This window comes from Montipora capricornis, chromosome 10, assembly GCF_036669925.1.
Source record: "Montipora capricornis isolate CH-2021 chromosome 10, ASM3666992v2, whole genome shotgun sequence".
NCBI lineage: Eukaryota > Metazoa > Cnidaria > Anthozoa > Scleractinia > Acroporidae > Montipora > Montipora capricornis.
Genome location: NC_090892.1, coordinates 55,937,341 through 55,953,803, shown reverse-complemented (window position 1 = coordinate 55,953,803; position 16,463 = coordinate 55,937,341). Strand labels below are relative to the sequence as shown.

General features: G+C 38.3%; 1 long non-coding RNA gene across 2 annotated transcripts in view; it reads right to left on the bottom strand.

Annotated features, from left to right (window-relative positions):
* The window catches only part of LOC138021765 (uncharacterized), a 46,626-nt gene that overhangs the window by 8,969 nt on the left and 21,194 nt on the right, over nucleotides 1-16,463 (bottom strand). Inside the window, exons 2-4 of one of the 2 annotated variants that reach the window (XR_011126439.1) lie at nucleotides 15,133-15,207; nucleotides 6,277-6,398; nucleotides 5,493-5,586 (exon numbers count right to left, since the gene is read on the bottom strand). This is a non-coding gene — a long non-coding RNA (uncharacterized lncRNA). The remainder of the gene's footprint in view (nucleotides 1-5,492; nucleotides 5,587-6,276; nucleotides 6,399-15,132; nucleotides 15,208-16,463) is intronic. The other variant, XR_011126440.1, reaches the window with a different exon arrangement.

Sequence of the window (16,463 nt, the reverse complement as noted above, 5' to 3'; positions counted from 1 at the left end):
GCATTAACCGAGGCTGAGAATTTAATAATATAGGATAAACCGTTTTAAACAACCAGCTGTCAGATTATTTCGTTGAAAGGGAGTGAAAGGGAGTCCAAGAACCTCGTGAAGGTAGATTGGTTTTCCATTCCTGATGCCCGAAGCTTAAATGAAGCCTGTGAAACCTGAAAGTCGTTTCTATGTGAACTCTCCGCACGCGTCCAAAACTGTTTTTATTGTTTGCGAACGGAAGGTCCACTGAGTGGAAAGCCAGTTGTAATTTGTTCTACGATTGGGTACGGAAGGATAATGGACCAAATTTTAGTACCTGGTTGACTTCAAGCACTTTGCCTTAGGACAGCTTGTTGAAAACGGCGGTGCAAAGGAGCTTGTGAAGTTGAAACGTTATAGAAATCATCCCCCTTCATTGCTCGGTCACAAACCAAGCTAAGGCCACTTTTTTCAATCTCTCAAAGTAAATAGATAAGCGAGTATTTGAAATAAAAAGGTAATAAAATCAACAACACTGAAAATGCGTTTAAAATACGTTCAGATAATTGTTGAAGGGGAAACGTTTTTTGGATGATAGGTTCTTTAGGTCCTTTTCGTATCCGTATGAGGCCCCCCCGTGGAAAAAGAGTTTTAAGTAACGAGATTGGCGAAGCTACTGGCAATGGGTCTTGTATGCAAGCACAAAGGGTCTGGATTTCAGGGTTTTTTTTAATTTTTGCCATTCTCGGATAAAAGCAACCTGAAATGCTGGAAATCTACGGCTTACGCACGGCGAACTTTAACTCGTGCCGACAAACTTCTCTCCGAGTCTCCAGACGCTGTTTATGGCAGTTTCATTACTGAAACGTCATGTACGCTCTTACTTGTCGAAAAGTGTTTGAGTAACCGCGATAGCAGTATTGCCATTATTTTATACTTTGACATGCGTTTTCCGAACCCGTTGCTTTATTTACTGGGTAAGCTCATTGTTTATCAATTACTACAGAGCCTCGAACATATAGTTAGTGGAGACTGACTATCTTCTTTCCAAAGCTTGAACTCGAAACTAATCACCTTACCTGTTTAGGATCAAGAATGAGAACTTGCGGTATTACTTGAACTCATGAATTGCCGAAAGTTATCGGCCTTGGGACAGAGAATTCGACACGATTGTTCGCAATTGATTATTCTGTTCAGTATCCCATTTGCCACCTACACAACGTCCATGTTTTGTGCCGCATCAGACTATGATAGGTGTCAGCCAAGTCACGACAACGAGATATCATTGGTCTCATCTGTTCTCTCCTTGAGACATTTCAGTGAGTGAAAAGAAGGCAATGAAAAGCCGAAAAAAAAACCATCCGATTAGCTCCTTGGCGGATGAACTTCGGTAGATTTTCATGAGATATCTCTGGAATGGGATGATCTTAAGTAACGTGATTTGATTTAACTTTGCCGGCCTTAAATACGGTCGATATCGCGAATCATGAGTTCACTCCTGGGTCCGTTGTTAACGGTGGATGCCCTGGGAACTCGCACCAAAGCTAATCTCTATCGTGGAGATTGTGTTTTCTGATTACGAATACCCTTAAATACACTGAGTATAGGTAAGACATTGTACTTAACTTAACAATCTGTACTACAACCGTTTTATGTGAACAAGGAGTTCCGTTGCCTGGTAGTGCTGCATCAAATTGGGCCTGACTGTTTCTCAAAAGATCCGGAACCTTTATATTACTGTTAACCCACCAATTTGCTACGCACGGTAATTAATTAGAGGCTGTTTGACGGCTTGTGAGCGTAATCCTAACATGTGAACACTGTGTTTTCTTAGTTAGTATATCTTTCAACTTTTTCTACTGTAGGCTATCGTTGACGACTAATATTTTGGGCGCAACGATACTCTTACAACGTCGACTGGTTTGACGCCGTAATGTCTCAAATGACCTCCATGGCAAGCGAAAAACAACTTGAACAAATCCCATATGTAAAGGATGTGCTCCCACGCTTAACGGAAGCTTAAACTATTTGATACGGAATCAAGCATCCCGAAAACTTAGTGTCAGGAAGTCGCTCCGTTTTTCTTATACGATAGCATCACAAGGGAACCAAAGTTCAAATTTGCCTAATTATTTTTATCGGATATCCATTCGGAAATCAATTGCACCACAAAAAGGGTCTACTTTATTAGTTTTGAATTTTTTCAGGGCCACACATTAAGAACATTTTTAGTTTTGAACTGTGCATGATTTGTGCCGTTCTTCCTGTTCCGGAGAGGTGAATTTCTGCTCATCGGCCGACGAAAGTACACCTTGTGACACTGAGTACACATTGAATTTCAATGAGCAAATATGTTGTTGTTACAAAATTACTATACTTTATCATTGATAGTTACTACAGAATATTCTCAAGCCTTCGTAGTGGAGGCAAATGGCCAATATGGGAGAACTGACTACGAATTTAGAGGATATTGCAAAAAGTCATAATCTTCATACGACTCTAAATCCACGATACATTGGTGGAGTTATCATCTAGGACATTCTTTCAAAGTTTGATTAATTTGTTTTCCATGCATGTAACTTTATCATTCGGTTGTGGATGAAGAATGAAGGATGACTCACAGTGAGTTTGATATTCTGGCCTTTTCTGGCTGATAGAATTACTTATACGAGATTTGTCAGTATTCTTACCGTAGGAGGAATGTAACCTTGTTTTAATTGTCCGCCTTCCTTGCGATGATACCAAATATCTATGGAATTTGAACACTTTAAAATATCTGGTCTCAGAGTGGTGCGGAAATTGTTCAGCGACATGATTACCATACGTAACTATGGACATGAACATTGACCGTCCATACATTACATTATTGACCATTAAAGGATAAAGTTGACTTGTCCACTTTTTGTTCTAGATAAAGTCATGGAGGCCTGAGATAACACTAATGCACATAACATCATTCACCCATAATTGAATCCGATGTTCTCCTCAAATAGTACCATGATTGTCTTTCCCACTGGTTAGTTTGTTAGCATTTGTAAAGAGGCAAATGTACGAAGTCAGCCTATTTTACACAACGGTTGATTATGATTAAAACCTAGACGTACATGTGGTGGTTCAGTGAAAAAATTATTTTATTGCCCCATACGCGCACGAAAAAACGTGAAAAATAGCTTTGCTCGAAACTTCGAAATTTGTTTATAATTTATAACGAAAAACCTCGAATATTTTAAAATTCCTCGCTGCTACAACAAGATCAAAGAAATACTGGTTTCAAGGTGAATTTTCTTCAGTTTGGCATTTGCAGGTGGCCTGCTCAAATGCATCTGTAGTTTCCTATAAAGAACTAGCAGTAAGGAAACTACTGTAGCAAGCGAGGGTTTCAGAGGAGCCAGTAACCAGTCAAGATTTCAAAGTTACTTCGCTTAGATTTCTGCCTACACAATGCTTAAAAGAAGAAATTTCAACTCACTCACTTACCAAAATTGCCTTAAACATGATGAAAATAGCTTTTGCGGGGTACCACTTGTTTTGAGGAGGGCCAGTTTCCCTGTGCTTATATAGGAGCAAGAGGAAGAGGTCCACATCACAGGTGGTAGCTTGGACAGGGTTTTCATTAGTCAGTCCCGGAATCATCGCGTTGTCCATTGCTGTATGTTTTAGGTTACGCATTCAGAGTAACATTGTCAAAATCAGCAGGGCTACTTAACCATGATAGAAACTGTTGCATGTTTGAAGTAAATATTCCGAACTCACGTGCCTGTAGCCTGTTGTAGGGTTCCTTAGTTCCGATTACACTAAGATCATTTTCAGATTTTATTGTTTTGCACTATTTACATATGTTTTGACGTTACAATACCTTACTAGAACATAAAAAGCATAGAAAGAAAAGCAAGTTACTCAAATGAGTTAGTATAAGTCATGCATGTATGATGTACATAAAAACGGTAATTTAGAGAGCGTTATAATAAAGTTAATAGGCTATGGCAGACTACACCTGTAGAGACAGTTTGAGTATTTAGAAGGTACAATTGTATCCATGACAAAGACATTGACGAACTGCGTACTTGAAGGAAACTTCAAGCAACCAACTCCTATTTCCGCGTGGGACATGTTTACGTCTGTTTCCCGCAGACAATAACTTTTGTCGCGATAGTGAGGACCTCATTTTATACACCCTTTTTACCCCCACGATCACGAATGTTACAACAATGGAAATCAGGACCGCATCTCGGACTAAATTTATTACCCATAAAAGTCACGGATCGACCATGAAAAAGGAATCTTACATGAATTTAGATTTTGTCTTGGACAGAACCTTTTTTTCTCTGCGGCAACTCTGTGAAGGGTAGTTTTGGATTTACTTTTTCATGTGTGAGTTCGGAATTTGTTATTTGGAAAATTGTCACTACTGATTAAATATCCGACATAATGCCTCTTTGGTCTTGAGAGCAAACATCGTAAACAGGAAGCGTTTGAACGAGTTGTCGTTGTCTGTTATGTTAACACAGTTTTAAACAGGATTTATACCACCCATCCTTAACTGTGGTATTACTTCACACAAAACCTACGCTTGGTTTAATTGATGAAGTTAAGTAACGCCGGGGTTTGGGTTAGGGGTTGGGGTTGGCTCCCTAAAAAAACGTGCTAGAATTCAAAGTGAGCTAGTTACTATATTGTAATGATATGGTCAAATAGAAAACGTTCAGTTTGACCTGGTAAAAAAAAGAAGCGAATGATAACCTAAATCAAAATAATTTTTAACACTGAAGATACTTAAGACAGAGTCAAACCCATAGGGGAAGAGTTCAGCCGGGCTTATCAAACTCCTTTTCTTAATTTCTTTCACGTTGCATATTCCCAGTGAATTAAGGCTTTTCATTGTCGGGGAAAAAAAAAGTGAACAACAGGAGCCCATGACTAGGAGCGTACAACTCATTGTATTTATGAAACGGCTTTTTTACAGACCGGGGTATTTTTAGATGGATTTTCCGCGAGAAAATCGTATCGATTTTGAGAAATCATATCGTCTAAAATACTTGATCTGTGAAACGGGAAACAAAAAAAGTACAGAGGTATAATGAATTGAAGTACGATATATTGAGGGTCTGGAAATGTAAGAAAGTCCGTGTGATATTATTAACAATAAATGGGACTTTAGGAACGGTGCGTAGAAGCCCAACTGGCTGTAGTAGTAGTAGTAGTAGTAGTAGTAGTAGTAGTAGTAGTAGTAGTAGTAGTAGTAGTAGTAGTAGTAGTAGTAGTAGTAGTAGTAGTAGTAGTAGTAGTGGTAGTGGTTGTGGTATAAAAGCCCCCTACGATGAAAGATGACGATGGATAAACGATTTCAATCATCAAAGCAAATCTTCTCTTCATTGAAAAAGCTATCCAAGTATACTTTGTGAAATATTATTCAGTTTAACAACGTGGACCCTAAGATGAGTGCTGAACACCTGACGTCAAAGCATTTGACTTGCAGTTCAAATAACAAAACTGGTCCAAATAAGAATAGTAAAAATACTCACCTCTTTCCTGTTTGAACACTTTTACAGTCAATTTTGTCTTTTACATCAGCGATTATTTACATGTAACGTAGGTCTTCAGATTCCCACTATGAAACTAAAATGCACTTTGCAATTAAAATTTGTGGAAGGTTGATAGAATGTAAACAGCAAATGTATTTTTAAACGACATTTATTGCCAATTTTCAAACGACAGATACTTATATTTTAGTCTTATTGATAGATGTAATTTGTTGCTTATGCATGCGCACAGCTTCAACTGAGATAAATTGGACATAAAGGTGTTGTTATAATCAATGCACAAACTTTCTCATTTCGTCAAATAATTGTGATTGAAAGAGAAGGACGTGGGTTAAAGCAGATGGATTAGTCTTAGCCAAATTATGTTCTTGCGTCAATTCAAGGCTTCTACTCTAGCATCATACTGTTAACTGGTAATAGGAGCAATTCTTGAGCACTCAGTGGAGAGTCTTAACAGGAGACACCTAACTTTATCTTTCTTTGTACTGTTGCCTAGCCTCAAATAATTTGCCCTTGACATCTTGGCCGAGAGCCTGAAAATACCATTTCACGTCAGTTTGCGTGTGTTTTAACTGGGCTGATGTTTTTCATGCAAGTGAAACAAAAAAAAAATGATTATAGTTAGGCACTCATCAGGAAAAACGTGGAAATCAAGAACTAACGCTCGAAACGGTCCGACGTTTCTCCTCCACAGTTGATACTACAAAAATTCTCGTGTTTCAAAGACCAACCGACACAGCACCTGAGTTTCTGTGGGTAAACTAACCGGACTCCATTGCAAATAACTTCACTTTGACTGGTTCTTTTCACTGACTTTGTCCTTTCTGCCGGTCGCGTCTGCATTGTTGGCTGTCATGAAGCCAGTGTTCAAACTTGGAAGAGCAGACCCTGTTTTGTACAAATATGATCAGACTCCAAAACACGCAAATGCTACTCAGTGATGAGAAAGGCTTTTTGTCATGTTATAACTCACTATAACATTTCACTTTATTCACAGTACAAGGGCACAACATTGGGAACCCTTGTCCGAAAACAGAATCCAACAGCAAGGAGCAAGTAAGTCAGTTTGTTTAATGACACTGTGAGACACAATGTGTTTGTTTATTGTCTCACAGTTCTCACCTTCCGGCCCTAGAGTTACTGAAGTGTTTCTGCATCTAAGCACATTGCAACTGCTGCATATTCTAATTGACCGATCCTTTAAATATTTATGATTTGTAGCGTATTCTTTAGTAGTTATTCTTCTTAGGAAATAACTCGTAAAATCAAACAATCAAGCCGTTTTAGTAAGTCACCTAATACCAATTCGATCGTGAACCAGCACCAAAACTGATCAAAACAAAAAAAAAAAAGAGCCACAACGAGTATTTGCAGAGTAGGCTTTGGCCCACATTAAATTAAAAAAAAAAAACCGTTCGCTCAACTCCAGCTTATTCACAACATTAAATTGACTTCAGAGAGAACTTCGGACCTAGACAAATGATCCACAATCATGAATAATTGTTTGCTAGGATGCATTCAAAAACCGCCTATCGAGTGATTTACTTATCGGCACTCACTCTGTCGTTCAAAAATATTTCGTATGGTTCAATATTTCTCTGAATCAGTTGAATTTATCCTACCATGCATGATTACTGTGTTGCCGGCTAGGGTTTCCTGCTCTCAGGGAATTCAAAGCCTTCGATTGAAATTCCCATGCTCGAGGAAAGTTTTAAAAGCGGCACCGTTTTGTTTTCAAGCAGTTCGATCATTCGAAGCACAAAATTTGAAAAGTTTGGTCAAATTGGCCGCTCCAAAGCCAAAGAGACATTTTCCTCTTGAAAAAAATACTTCAAAGAATTCATCATATGCACACCCAGTATAAAGATTCATAAACAATTAACTATGATTTGTTTCCTATCTATCTCAGGTGGCACTGGGCCTCGTTCCTAGTAACTTCTCTTGAAGAAGACCAAACACCGAACACAGAACGCCCTCAACTTGGTCGGTTAACTTTCAGTTACTTTAATCAGCACATATCTACAGCTTTTACAACTTTTAGGCCCTGAGCATCGGCTTTAAAAGTGAAAGCTCTCAATTATTGTATTGTAATTCCGTCCAAGCACCGATTTTAAAATGGCTATCTTTTAGCTATTGACTTGACTGTTAATATAATTAGTAGGTCAGTCTCAAAAATGATTTGAAATTGGTTTGCGAAAAGATATTGAAGCGTACATCTACAGTCGCTTGATCGAAGCATCGATTTTAAAACTAAAACTTATTGTAATCAGTATCTAAAAAGATGAATATGAGACTCAAACCGACGGTTTTCGTCGTCTCAATAAGCTTAAGCTTTCTGCAAACACCTCTTCAGTGAAAGACTAATCCAAGACTGAGCGTGTTATTACTACGTGTTCCTTTGGTGATTTATTTTGTCTATAGAGTTGTTTAATTAATTGACGAGATTCTGTCGATGGTGCTTACAAATCATTAAGGGTTGGAAGTCAACTAAAAGCAATAACAATTTGTCATGCTCTAGACTGGTTGTGTTAAGCATTGGCAAATACTGTGCATAAACCATGCTTCATACACAACTAATTAAAACAAAACTTCCTCATCTTACTTACCGAATCAGCTCTGTAAAATTCTTAATTCCTGTTATAGTAGGGACCATACAGTAGAAAAAAGATAGTTGTTAACTTGCGGCAGTTTTTCGCCGCTGCCGTTCGATTTCATGGCGGCAAAGCAAGTTTAGAACAATGACATGATTCAAGTAACATATCGTAAAATAGGCAATCGAAAGGCACTTGATTTCTCCCGTCCAAAACCAAAACCAAAAATGTCCCATGCGAGTTCCTCCATCTGTAGCTACGAAACAAATTCGCCATACAGTTAAGAGATTAGAACGACCCAGTCCAAAGTAATTGTGAATGTGAATGTAGTAATTCCTTTTAATAGGGAATGTAAAATCATCATGCATGTAGCCAAAGGCCCGATACATTTTTAATCAACATATTCCCACATTTAGAAATACTTTCAGCGACCACGTTTGTTTAACCATACAAAACTCAATTAATCCTGATTTATGATTAGTCGAGCTTTACTTGGCAGTCAACGGTAACTGACATACCAAGTTCGATCTTTTAATCACTTGCGCGATAATTGGAAACTTAATAATATACACGAAAAAGTTACTCAGTTCTGATTGGATGAAAAGAAAAGAGTGTACACGTAGTTCTCTTGTAACAGGGGTGCAAATTTGTAACACAAGTGCAAATTACAAATGCACAGTTACAAGTTTACTGTTGGATGATTTTTGAATTTCATAGAACTTAATGAACATTATAGAAAACTAAACCTCGAGATTTTCTGTCTTTCTTGCTTTTCATGTTTATTATTAATTAGTTATCACACCATTTCTCCTGTAATTAAATATAGATAATCTCTTGCAGATCTTTCAGACTGCAAATTTTTGTTAGTCCAAAAAATTTACTCGTGCTTATTTATACCAAACTGCACTCGAAGTCAAGCAAATACACCTATACAAAAAGCAGTTGTAACTAAGAAGGAGATATCCTTGATAAGTTTGTCAAACTAACCTTTATTGCCGTTTGAAAGAAAATGCCTCGAAATCACATATGTATGACCTTAATTATATTAATCGTAATCCCGGACATAGTTAATGGCGGGACTGGTTATGAAACCTTAAAACCTTGAAAAAAGCGAGAACAATGTTGTCGTAATTGATGTTGGATTGAATTGACTGTGACAGACCGCGATCTTTAATCCTGGCATTATTCAGACGCAAAATTAACTGAAATAAATCTCTCAGTTTAACTGGGCATCCTACAGTTTGGCTACAAAGGCGAGCCGGCAAAGAATACCGAAGTAGGAAGATACGTGTCTTGGACTCTGAACCCCGGTAACATAAAATCACTAAGTTGTCGGACGGCCACAAGAGCTCTTTTCAAACCACAATTTTTTTGGGTCATCGGCAATGGAATGCGTATGAAATCCAAGGCATAAACAACATGCTCGAGTGCACAATATCGATTTTCATCTGAAGCGCTTAATTAAAAGGTCAGCTTACCCTCACAATAGTTGTCAATATAAATTGCAAGCGTTGGGTAAAATTTCTCCATCGTTTGCAACAAAATGACACATTTTCATCTGAAAGCAATTCCCCTTTACGCTGCATCTTAGGGAACAGGTGGAAAAACTGGTCGGGTTAGCAATTGGAGAAAGGTTTTTGAAGCAAAATTTTGCCCAAAGGGAAAGTAACTGTGCTCAGTGTGTTGTGCTGTATAAGCTAGAGCCCGACAATTATTATCGATGAGTTTATAAATCAACACCGAACCATTAACTTTCTAATTTGATTTATCTATATTTATCAATAGGGCGCACGTTCATCTTCTTTATGAAAAGCTTCCGTCGATCATAAGATGACAACGTCATATAAATTCGCCTGGTGTTCATTTTGTTAATTCCGGCTCCTTTAAATTCCGTATTCAATTATAGTCTTACAATAATTATTTTTGACCTTCATTGCAGACTGAGTGCATTTATGGATTCTTTATGAGCCAATTCCTTCCTTTTTCCGAATTGGCACTTGAAGGCGCTTGAAAAGCCAGTGGTTTGGCTCAGACATGCAACCCAAACGTGATTTAATGCTACTCTGGCGCGAATAAATGATGTAATTTATAAATAGCATAGATAGCTAAACTAAAGTGCGAAGGGCGTAGCTCATGACATCTGGCGGAAAGACGATACATAAGACGCCTCTGGCAGTCGCTAAAGGGTCCATGTCTGATTTCGAAACACAGCACCACAGCCAGATGCAAGAGTCCATCACCCAATAGCAAATTGGCGATGCCCCCATCAGCGTCAGAAAGTGTTTATTTCAAACCAAGTTTTCGCGGAAAAATAAACAATAGACCAAACTGGCTAACTCAATGTGGTATCCAATTCAAACCCTTTAGGAATAAAACGTTTGTTCCACGTATTCTCATATCATTTAAGTAATGATCCGTGTAAGGTGGATAGCAATTTCCTTTGTTATGCGGCAACGGGGCTTTCCCCACATAGGAATGTTATCATTTTTACACAGAGAATGCATAAACCTACAGGAAAGCCGTTAACGCAATAAAATTCATTTACAGCCCACTTTGTAAGGGTGTTTTTTTCTGTTAGAAGATTTTGACCAATCACAAGAGTTGAAAACAAAAGCCAAGAAACGTTTACAATTTTACATGTTCCCCACATACGATTTCTGTGGAATTCATTTAAACTGAGACCAGATGAAAGATGGAAGATGGTTGGAAAGTAAGGATGAATATAATACTGCTCTTATGAAGTTTTGTTAACTTTTGCTGTTTAAGCCAATCAGACGTAAGTACAGACAATAGAAAAGTTATCACCTTTTTGCATACCAATTGAATTCCAACATGTTCGTTGCCGTTGTTGCTATCGTTCTTATCTGGACCGTTTCTTAAATGCGAATGCTACATTGTAATGCAAATACAGACTCTTGCCAGATGTAATTAGCTGAGTCGATTTTTATAAGGGGGGAAACTTGAATATGGAGGTTTTACACGGCAGCCATGTTGCATGGCAGGAACAATAGATTCTTTTTCCTATGGAAAGAAATGCTCTTTCTAATGCAAAACATTTTCATTGTTCCTGCCATGCAATATGCCTGCCGTGCTAAACCTCCAGACGTAACCTGAGATCGACTGGACAATGCGCATGCCTGACTCCCCATCTTGTCAGGTGTGTAGGACTAATACGGTTAGTGCCTTTATCAGGAGTTTTGAAATGGTCATTTGAAGTGGTTTGCAAAAGTCGCTTTCATGGATTCTATTCAAGCAGAACAAATGAGAACACAGGCGACGTGAACGCAAAAAGAAACGTGCATGGTTTGTTTTTCTGGCTTGCCTTTGTTAAGGGTTTTCAGCTGAGCGTGCACGCAAATGCCACTCACGCAATACTCAAGATACTTGCGTCAGCCAATCACAACTTAAAGGATGACCAGAAATAAAAATATAACTTAAAATCGCGAAAACCAGAAGTGATTTTTGTCAGAAGTGTTGGGGTCTTGAGGTCCTGCAGTCGCTGCAGGAAGGTATTCCGAATTAGGAAGATTCGTTTCTTCGCATTCTTACGGAAACTTAAAATAAAAAAAAAAAGTCATCTTCCAAAATCATTTTCTTCAATAACTCAAGTTCTAGGGGATGAATTTTTATCATACTAGATATTGGGAAAGAGGCTTTTTATGGTTTTGAAGAGTTGAAAAAAAACATACTAGGTCACAGAATAGATTTTTTATATATTTTCAAAAATTGAATTTTGGAGGGTTTTTGTATTTGTGGACTCGCGGACACGCTTACAAGGATGGCCCGACAAGAGCATTAGACAAATTTCCCCTGCCAAAAAGAACGACAGTGTTGTGATCTTTGCCATCACGGGAAACCTGTAAAAAGCCGTTCCAATCCTCCTTAATTAATTAAGCTTATGACGCTTTTCAAATGATGCTGAAATAGTGCAAGGCGATCAAACCGAAATTGTTCTCTCTTGAACAATAATTCTTCTAGATATATTCGATAACATCGAAAAACTCGTTCCTCTTAAGTGCGAGTACAGGGATGGCGAAGTGTTGAGAGCACTCGCCATTTAATTCACGAATGTGGTCCACCTTGATCGATTTCCAGACTTCATTTTCTCATTTCCTCTCTACTTCGAGTTGGTTTTTCCGTCTGCTTAAAAACCAACCTTGCTAAGAGTCGATTTGATTTGATTTCTGTGCATGCAGTGTCGGCCTCAATTAGTGCCTGCCACAGCGCCAGAAATACAGTAGACATTTAGGGTGCGTTCGATTGACCGTATTTCGGAATAGGAATATGTGGAATAGAAGTCAAAAATTCTTCTTGTTTATGGAGAATCCCGGCCAATACCAGCTCCCAACTTCAGTGGTTTCATTGCTCAGTTAGTTAGAACGTCTCACCGGTATCGCGAGGTCACGGGTTCAAACCACGTTGAAATCCTGAATTTTTCACGCTTCAAGTTACGCAATTGCAAAAATTGCGTTCATAACTGAGAGGATCATAGCTTCACTTGAATACATTTGCTATCCTTCAAAACGCCAGACATACCGTTTTAAATCATCACTCCACGTATTCTTACTCCGGAATAGCGTCAATCGAACGCACCCTTAAATAAAGTTCATTATCATCATTATTATTGTCATAATAGTTGCTTTTTAAGACGATTATTAAAAAGGCTTAAAGTTACTTAATATTTTTAAAATCCAAAACGTTTTCGACCGTGCGGTCATCATCAGTGGTACATGGTGGAAATATACAAGTCATACAACTTGGTCTTGTTCGATTAAGTTATTCGCAAGGGGAACAGTTTCGTAATGAAAGAATGTACTTGTTTGTTGATAATTTTCAATGCTTACGCAAACAAGCCTTCATAATTGAATGAGCGTAAAGTGTTTACCTGGAAATGGGGTGCGTATACTAACACGTTGTCAGTGGCATCCGGCTGCAGCTTTCGATTGAGCTTCTAACAATAACGCCTTGTGTTGTACTTGTTCCTGAGTAATTGCTTTACGTTTCTTTGTTACCCTAATTCATACCGCGGATTCCGAGACTTTATGCGAAAGCCATTGTACTTTTCCGAAAAATAAAACACCAAGGAAAAAAAAATCTCAGTATAAGAGATCAACAATGTGATGTTCATGATATGACCAGGATTTGAGCAATTTCAATTTTCTGTGGCTGGTTTTATTGTTGTCTTTTGATCAACTTGTGTTCAATGAGCGCTTTTTGTTTTCATTGACCAATCATTTATGTATACCATTGTTTAAACTGAGTCATTTCTCATGCTGTTGGACCACAGAAACACTTTTTCCGACCAAGGAGAAACGGATTGTAGTAATTTGAAAATAACTCTAGAGTTTTGAAGGAGCAAAGGACTGGTGGGTTGAACAGAATTACTATCACATATTTTGAGACAAGAAGAAGAAGTGGATTAACAGATCACTTTGTTGAAGTTCAAGATAGATCGAGCCGGATGTTTTTTTTAACCTCACATCGATAATCACATATTAATTAATTAAGGTCATTAGGAAGACGTCTTCTGGTCACGTTCGTTATTTTCCTCCGCTCGCTTGAGTTGTGGCAGCGCAATTTTATGTTATAGTTAGAGGCTATTCGGCCAACTTGGTGCAAGCACTTATATTTAGTGGTCTTAGTAATCTGTAACCGGCTGTACGGCTCTTTCAAACATCTGCAAACATACACCACTCGAATGTCGGTGGTCGAAGATTGTTTTTCATTGAATAGGTTATTGTTCAGCCTTTTCCGCAGTGCTAATCGTAAGATTAAGGCATTAATTTTATGGTGATGACTGAGGGTCAGTTTTCTGCTTGCTTTCGCTCTCTCCGTAATGCGAAATTCGCTTGTTCAAAAAGCCACAAAATTCTAACTAAACCGTTGGGTCGGTTGTGACAGTGACGACATAAAGGTTAACAGGAAGTTCATGCATTGAATGCATTTTACAAAACCATCCGTAAGTAATAAAGCGAAAAAACCTTTCTCCTCCAAGAATGGGAACCAGTGGTAGTGTTTTTAATGAATCATTGACCTAACCCTGAAACGTGTTTTATTGTAATAACAAAGAAAACACTGCGGGAAGGTCGTCGATCGTGCATGTTAGACTAAGTTAATTAATTAAGTAATTAAAAATTGAAATTTTCAATTTGATGAAGAATAAATTCTTCGGATATGGATCAAACGTGGATCATCATGTTCTGATTTGTGAACGTTATTAGAGAGATTTAATATCCCGTTTACGGCATAGGCGTCTTGCTAAAATTTAAGATTTGCCAAAAATCAGAGAAACTTGTCAGTTCATCTAAGCTTTTTTTTTTTTGGGGGGGGGGGGGGGGAGTTAAACACTAGCTGGGATAAGAGTGTTTTTTTTTTATGATGTTTTTTACTAGCACTGACTAGTAGCTTGCCCGATGCCGTTTCAAGTTAAGGCGATGCAAAATCTCATGAGGACCAATAGTTAGCAGAGACGTGACTCTAGGTGACTCTAGGTCATTGTTGGGACCGCCGGTAGAGAGCATATTGTGGTTCAATCCTCAGACAGCGATCTGCTGAAACTGCCGATTACTACTATGTGAACTGTGAGGAGAGCAGAATTGCGGTTGCACATTACCACTGCAAACAGCATTACGTGAGCGTTAAATGGTCAAATGTTTTCTTAATACGACTACGCCCAGCAATAATGACTTCGAAAAGCCGGACACCAAAGGCATTTAAAGGAACCAAGGACTTTTCCCCCCATATTGTACTGTTTGTATTGCGCATGGAGTGAGATTGAGACAGTTTTACTGAAGAACTTTTATTTGGCCTTAAATTTACCTCAGAACGCGGAGATACTTAACTAGTCCCAAACCGGTCCAGTTTTAATTACGGCTAGTCTCTTCCCAGAAAGAACTCCTATATATTTCCACTTATTTAAAGTTCCCTATTATACAGTGGTCTCGCATGCCACGAGATTTCCGTATTCCCAGAACGGAGGGTATGGTAAGCTTTAGAACTTAGAATGGTTAGAGGCGCAACTTTACACTTACCGCTATGTTGACATCATTTTGGTTAAATTAACGATTGGCGTTGAAAAATTGTTCTTCCGTCGATAGAAAAAGTCTCTGTAATAAAAAAAATCAAAAATGTGAGAATGGTATTTTTATTATATATGTTATAGAATGGATCATGGTTCAGAGTAAATTCACGTTAGCGGATCACCTCGCATGCATGGGATATTTGGCGTGGGATATATCGGACCCGACCGCACACTTCACTCAAATTGATCCTTCCTCGTTATTGAGACCTCCTTATGGATTTGAAACTGCACGCGAGAGGTCAAGTAAGGCGGCGGACGATATATTGATCCATATCAGCACCTTGATTGGGCCATGCCAAAATCAATACTTGATGAAGGACCGCCTGTGGACATGTCTCGACGTTTTCTTCATGTGCACCGGTTCACCCATTGTTTAATTTTGTTATTTTCATTATTTGAGATCCTTTGCTTCGCTTTTTAAGATGCCACTCAGGTTAACATCCATGCAGCAACTTATATTTTGATTTTGAGAGGTACATCTGTACACTTTATCAGTTAAAATGGTATCAGCATTAAAAGCATTTATTTGCCAATAGAACAACGACATAACAGGCTTCCCTTTTTATCGATTGGTAACGGGATTCAAATACAACTACCCTCGCATGCCGCCCGATTCAAAGGGGGTGCACTCATCAGGCCAAACTTTCATTCATCTATGGAATTAAATAGGTTTTTTAAATGTGGTTTGATATAAAAATTCGCCGCCATCTTGAAACGGAAGGGTAAAAGATGGTAGGAATGCTGACTAAACCCGGCTTACAAGTATTTAGAAACAATTCTATTCTCCTTCTTCACCAAAGATTTTCCGAGCTATCAACAGAAAATTTGCTTTGAGGCGGCTCAACACACACTAACACATTGAAGAAAAAAAAAGCCGCCGAAAAAACTTCCGCTTTGTGGTAGCACGATCCTCTATAAAATTGTCCCGATTTCAATATGTAACATATCTAATTTATACTAGCTGTCTTTGCGATTTTTACCAATATCAAAGACATACTTATCTTAGAATGACAGCAAAACTTGTGGTAAGTCTGCATGGTTTAGTAAAGTTATATATGTAAAGCTTAGGAGTCGATTTTTAGGGTTAAATAAGAAATTTCCCTGGTTAAAATAAGCGATAACAGGCCTTAGTTTAAAGTTTCATACAATAGCTATAGGGTGCGCAGTCAGTCGAAATGACATTTCGCGTGCCATGGGAGATTAAGCATGGACAAGGGCAACACTTTCAAAAAACAGCAATATGCGTTACACTCAATTTTTTAATAAACTGAGGCTGAACGT